Here is a 6,806-nt window from a genome sequence, read left to right on the forward strand (position 1 = left end):
ATGGAAAATAATTTCAAAATGAAATAGCACAATGTGGTGTCAACATAAAACACAGCGCTTTCAAGCCGGAGCAGAGTTCACTTCATGGCAAAAACAAAATACTTTAATTCAGGAAACGCTTGTTGGTTCCTCGGGAGTGTTTTAATCCAAACCACCATCTTTTTCCTGAATTCAAGTCATTTTTGTGCCTGAACTTCATCATCATCGTGGCATGACATTTACTTTTTCTGGCTAAACTCCACTACCACGGCCCCTGAAAGGACCGTCATCTGGCGGTGCCTGTAGCCGGCTCACAGTCATCTATTGGCGGCTAAACAACTGCCGCTGGTAGCTGGTGTCCCGGAGCTCAGGAGCGGCTAAATACAACCAGCAACTGCTGCTCGTATGTATGTATGTATGTATGTATGTATGTATGTATGTATGTATGTATGTATGTATGTATGTATGTATGTAATATATGGTCTATTGGTGAAGTAGCATTAATCACTTTGAGGTGGGATACATTTTGTCACTGGGGATAAAAATTATTCAGCAGAGGCAGGGATATGTAGAAAGGGGGAAATACCACGTATCCACCCCCCCAGGAAAAAAGCACCCTGTATTATATTGAATACAATACAGTACATACAAAACAATAAAATAACAACAAAATAGACAACTGTAAACCAAATAAACATATTATGTAAATGTAATAACACAATAAGCCTATCATACACGTCTCTCTTCAGCACAAAGCTTCCTAGGAGTCTTCCAGAAAGCTCAGGTACTTTTCCCATTTTCTAGTGTAGACATCCAATCTAGCAAACCGTTTATATGACATCTTTTCAAACAACAGTATTTAGATTAAGATGTTGGAGAACAAAAATTAGATAACCATAGCTATAACCATGTCAGTGGGCAGTAGCATGAATGATCTGTCAATCAGGTGACATCAATCTGGAAATACAGAAGAGGCTAAAATTATCACGAACCATCTGAAAATGAATGTTGTCAATAATGTTTAATTGAAGTTTAGTTCAAGTAAAGGGAAGTTCACCCTACAGTCACCACTGAAACCTAATCCTGACCATCTGTCTCCTCAGCGCGTCTCACCTGTCCCTCCTGCCAAAAATGATTCAGTGAAATAATATTATATTATATACCCTCTTTTATTTGCATCACGTTGGAGTTGAATTAAGGAAATGTTTCTCAAACATCAAATAAAAATGAGCAAATGTGGTGTACATTAGCACATCATACTATATAATAACACTATGATGATGCTAGGTGAACCTACAGGTCTCTTTCTCCTCATCCTATCCATCTCTTCCCTTCCCAAAGCCCAGCTCTGACTGGGTCAGTGAAGTAAGAAAACACAGGGTGGATTGATATTTATATGTGAACGCTACAGGCCTAGGATAATAAAACTATATTGGGGTGGAGGTGAAACTAACTAGCTGTCATATTGATGGATGATAACTGTAGTGTGAACGCACAGCAGCTGTTGGTCACATAATGTCTGGGGATGAATGGACTCAAAGTCTCTAGTTAGGATACCTGTATCACACACACACACACACAAACACACACACACACACACCGCCATTGCTCTGAGCCGTAATTATTTCACCAAACATAAAACACCAGAACATTCTATTATCAACTTTTAATCTATTAGACTTTTTAAGTGTGTGTGTGTGTGTGTGTGTGTGTGTGTGTGTGTGTGAGTCATCGTGCAGGTTTAATTGACCAGCCTTGTTGCCATGCCAACCGGGGTGTGGCAGGAGCCTGCTGACCCACTTTGCCTGTAGCGTTGTCATGGCAACAGTGTGGCTCTGCAAGTATTACAGTCACACTAATGCACACTTTCTCACACACACACACACACACACACACACACACACACACACACACACACACACACACACGGTCAGTGTTCAGCTTCCTGAAGGAACAGAAAAACAAAGATGGCTGCTGCCCAGTAGAAAGCTACCATTTTACACTGACTGAATCCATTTATTAAAAGATTGTTACATGCTGTGCTACATGCTAATGTTGCTCTGTATACACACAGCTGAGTCATTTCATGTCAGTTTATGTTTATAAAGCCATGGAAGCCTTACATAAAGACTGTGATTGGTGCTGAGCAGTGTGATCCAAGTGTTAGGAGCATGTGTGAATGTGTTTCTGACACACCTGTATGTGCAGGACTGTGCACCTTGACACTGTGTGTGTTGGTGAATGTGTGGCAGCCATGTTATAATCCTGGTCATATTTCCATATTTGGGCTGTAAGCGCAGGAAAGACCCGCTGACCTGCTAAAAAGTGGGACAGGCTGAACACACACGGCTGTGTACTGCCTCACTGTACGGTTGGCTCTTTTCTTTGTTAAGGAAGATTTACAGACGTGAAACGACAGCGAGCATCTATTGGCTGTCCTGATATTTCACTATTTCATTAATGAAAATTTGCATCTTGAAATATGTCATACAACACTTTTCTTTTTTACCTTGTATTCTTCATGGGAACAAAGAATTGAATGCTCATACAGTATGATTGAGGTTTCTATTATGTTTTAATCATTCATAAATGTATTCATTAAACACCTTCCTCCATCTTTACACAGGCAGGTGGACTGTGAAAACACCAGGGACACCAGAGTCCCTGGCCAGGTCTCATATGTTGTGTTTCAAAGATGGATATGATTGGTGTCATATACTGGCGGTGTGTGTGTGTGTGTGTATATATATGATCATGAATAAATAAATAATAATTCATAGAAAATGAACAGGATGCTTGAAGATGTTGTAATTTGTGGCAAATGTTATTGTTAGTAAATGTCTTTACATTTCAAAATATAACCTTTACTGGTAAATATATAGTGAAATGACAGTTAATAATAGATGAGGATATATTTGGTTTGTTTTTAGCATTTAGCATTTTTTCCAATGGAAAAGGCCAAGCCAAGTTTGTTCAAACAACGTATTATTTTTAATTTCTGTTGTTCATTTATTTCAGGCTTAATTTTTTTAGATAAAATCTCCTCCCTGACACATTGTTGTAGTTAATGTTTCATATTGACATAGATCAGATGTTTATATCACACATCTAAGACATGGTTTATATTGGCTTCATGGTTTTTGAATGGGAGCATCCTGGATCATGGATACATTCCTGCTGCTTTCTGTGCACAAAACAACTGGAAGTGAACTGTGATGTTAATACAGCCCAGGCTCTTGCCTAATGATGCTCATACCGTCCGTCCCACACATGGGTCCTGCACAGGTTACTGACATTAGATTGAGTGTTCATTGTTCCCAGAGGATAACTTTAATCCAGTATCCCCCCAACACCAGGACACCATTCTTATTCACAAGATCATAACTAACTCCAAGGAATGTGATCAAGTTTACGCAGTTAACAAGCTGCATTCAAGTGGATCAATCATTTTGACTTGAATGGATGAATGAATGAGATATTTAGTTCAAACAATTAAAAATAATATATATATATATATATAAAATGAATAAAAGAACAACAAAACAAAATGAATAAAAGATAAAAATTCAGGGATGGGTAGAAGACATGGGCTTTCAGATCTTTACCATGAATGAAATCACAATCCAATAAGATAAACTGAACAGACCATTTTCAATAATACAAAAATACTATTCCAGTTTACCTGATAATCTATCAGGCTATTAAGAAAAGAAAGAACAACAAAACGAGCACCATTAACATCAGTTAGATTAACGGCCTAAACACACAAGACATAGAAGCAGCGTGAAGCGGAACTCTTTTCATTTCGGCGCCCATGTTATCCAATCTGTCTGGCCACATGATCAAGAGCCAATCAGGAAGTATCCGGTAAATGCACCTTCGTCGTTCCAGACTAGGATTTAAGAGATCTAAATTAAAATCCCAAATGTACACAGCTTTGTTATTTTTTTTGACTTTACAGTAATCACTGATCTTTCCTGCAGCATCTATAGGACCAAATCATCAGAATGAATACACACACACACACACACACACACACATACACAAATGATTCTCCTAGCTGCCAATCAAATTGTCTGTTGGTCCACAATTCCTCTGTCCATCACTCACAGTCTGAGCTGTGTGTGTGTGTGTGTGTGTAAGGAAGCAGTCGGTCGTTTCAGGAGTCAAACTCTGTTCCTGTTGTGGGTTTGACATGCCAGATTATGACTACTCATTATAATAAAGGTTTGTCTGGATATGAGTTGTTGTACTGGATGCTTTTCCCCTTCGTTGAGCCACAGTAGCTGCTGACTAGATGAAGAAAGGGTTCATCACTAGGGTTGGGTATCGTTTGGGTTTTTTCCGATACCGGTGCTAAAGCGATACTTTTAAAACTGTGCCGGTGCCTAAACGGTGCCTGAACCGATACTTTTTAATAAAGTTAAAAAAAAGAAAAAAAAAGAAGGGTACTAAACAACAGTCGGCGACATTAAAGAATGGCTTGTTTATTGCTAAGGCCATTTGGTCACAATTAAAGATTTAATAATAATGTAATAACTATAACTTATAACACTAACTTATTTCACCAGTAAATTGCTGTTATTGTATTTTACAATAACTTTGAATGTACCACGAGGCTACCTGTTTCAAGTGAACGCACCGTCTGTGTTGTTTTTCTGACAATGACAGCTGCAGAGCAGACTGTTACATCCCAGTGTTGGAATCCTCTACAGTGAAATACAGTCACACTGTATGCTGTCAGCATTTTAACCGTGTTTAATCCAGCTGCTAGCTAAAGGTAGGCTAACGTTACCTGCTGTCGAGTGTAGTGTAAAGTCAGGCACTGAAATGAGGCACCGTAATTTTCGTTCTTAGTCGGTCTCGTTACTACCATTTACATCGGCACCGGTGCCCTATTGTCACCGCGTTTCAGTACCCAACCCTATTCATCACCAACAAATTGTTCAGTTGCCTCTGAAATCACATAGAGAAGAAAATAACCCAGCAAATATACACAAGCTACTCATTCTGTATTGATACTTATTAAAAACTATTGATTACAAAAGGCTTTTGTTCTGTAAACTATGTCCTAGTGCACTACCTGCAAGGCTTTCTGCACTTCATTCTGTTAGACGTTTGTGTCAAGGAACACAGCACTATCCCCTACATGTAAGCATCCCCAATCTGTCCTCATCTGGGCACAAGGCTGAGCTAACATGTAGGATAAAGTAGTATCTCAGCAGCTGTGTGTCTGCTACAGCACGATCCTCTCTCTCATGATCACCGTACCTCTGCAAACGTCTCAGGCGTTACGCTGATTATGAGAGAGAGAGGACGAGCAGCAATGACAGAGAGAGGAGAAGGAGGAAGCTCCAGAGAGACCAACCACATTCAGTGATGGAAGCAAACCCCAAAAACTAGGATAGTCATTCATCAGCTGATAATGTGAAAGGGTACACTTTTGGAAAAAAGAAATGCATTGGAAGAAGTCACATTCTTTCCAACAATTGTTGATGGTGCTGATGACACAGAACGCCACAATGTATAGACCGCTGTACATTCCCACATTATATGAAAATGTGCCAGGAGTACGGTAGGGACAGAATGGGAGTGATTTGGTGAGAACTTGGTGAGCTTCTGTGGGGTGAAGTAAGTCCTCATGACAAAATTATAGTGGATCATTTGATGATCTGGTTTCTAGATGCAAATTTAATTTTAGACCATACCCTGGACCATTTGGTGTTGGGAAGACCTAAATCCTTTTTCTGACTTCTACAAACTGCCAATTGTTGTGCTGTGGACGGAGTAATTAGAGAGTTAAGTTTGGAGTTACAAGTTACAAGTCTAAACTGAGTGCTGGAGGTATAAAGTCTGTGTATTGGATGACTGTCCATATTAGAGCCCCAGGGCACTCCATAGGCATTGAGAGCCTCTCTAAGTTGTAAACAAAAGAAAACTGTCGAGCCAGAAAGACTTTAATTATGCTTTAAGTCCTGGAATGCTTCTTTTGCCCTGTGTTGTCAGATAACACGTGTATAGCTTTTCTGCCCAGCGAGGAAACAAATAGTCTTACCACCCAGTGTAATGGAGTAGTTATTAAACAAAGGAACATGCAAATGATATTTATGAGACACTATCATTTTTCCTATGGATCGCCAAAACAACATTAGATGAGCGCTGATGGACCCAGACTTAACCAAACTTATTTTTTGTGCTATATTGGAGTATTATTGGAACATTTTCTAACAATGTGGTTTGCCATATATACCATATACCAAATTTCAAGTTTGGTACATTTTGACCACCTGTGTTTTTCGATTGTTGGAGAATAGCCAAACTTATTCTTGGGCGCTTATTGTTCAGATACATTTGTTGTGCAGAATGAAGAATGACAGAATGACTGTGTGTGTGTGTGTGTGTGTGTGTGTAAGGAAGCAGTCTGTCGTTTCAGGAGTCAAACTCTGTTCCTGTTGTGGGTTTGACATGCCTGATTATGACTACACATTATAATAAAGGTTTGTCTGGATATGTGTTGAATACAGCACCATAGTTATCGGTAATGATTTTAGCAGTAGAGGAAGAATTATTCAAGCCAAGATAGCGGAATTGTTTGAGGGAATGATGGTACTACAAAGATGAACAGCTTTGGAAGCCTCATTCAGAGGGGGCAAAGCAGTCATGGACCAATTTATTTTGTAGCCTGAGATGTCCTTAAATTTAGAGAAAGTCTCTAAGAGAACGGAGAGCTGAGTGGAAGTGGCACTAACATAAAGAAGAATGTCATCTGCATACAAAGATAAGTGGTGATTAGTATTGTAGATGGTGACCAGATCATGACTTTGGCG

The sequence above is a fragment of the Sander vitreus genome, chromosome 2 (assembly GCF_031162955.1).
Source record: "Sander vitreus isolate 19-12246 chromosome 2, sanVit1, whole genome shotgun sequence".
Taxonomy (NCBI): domain Eukaryota; kingdom Metazoa; phylum Chordata; class Actinopteri; order Perciformes; family Percidae; genus Sander; species Sander vitreus.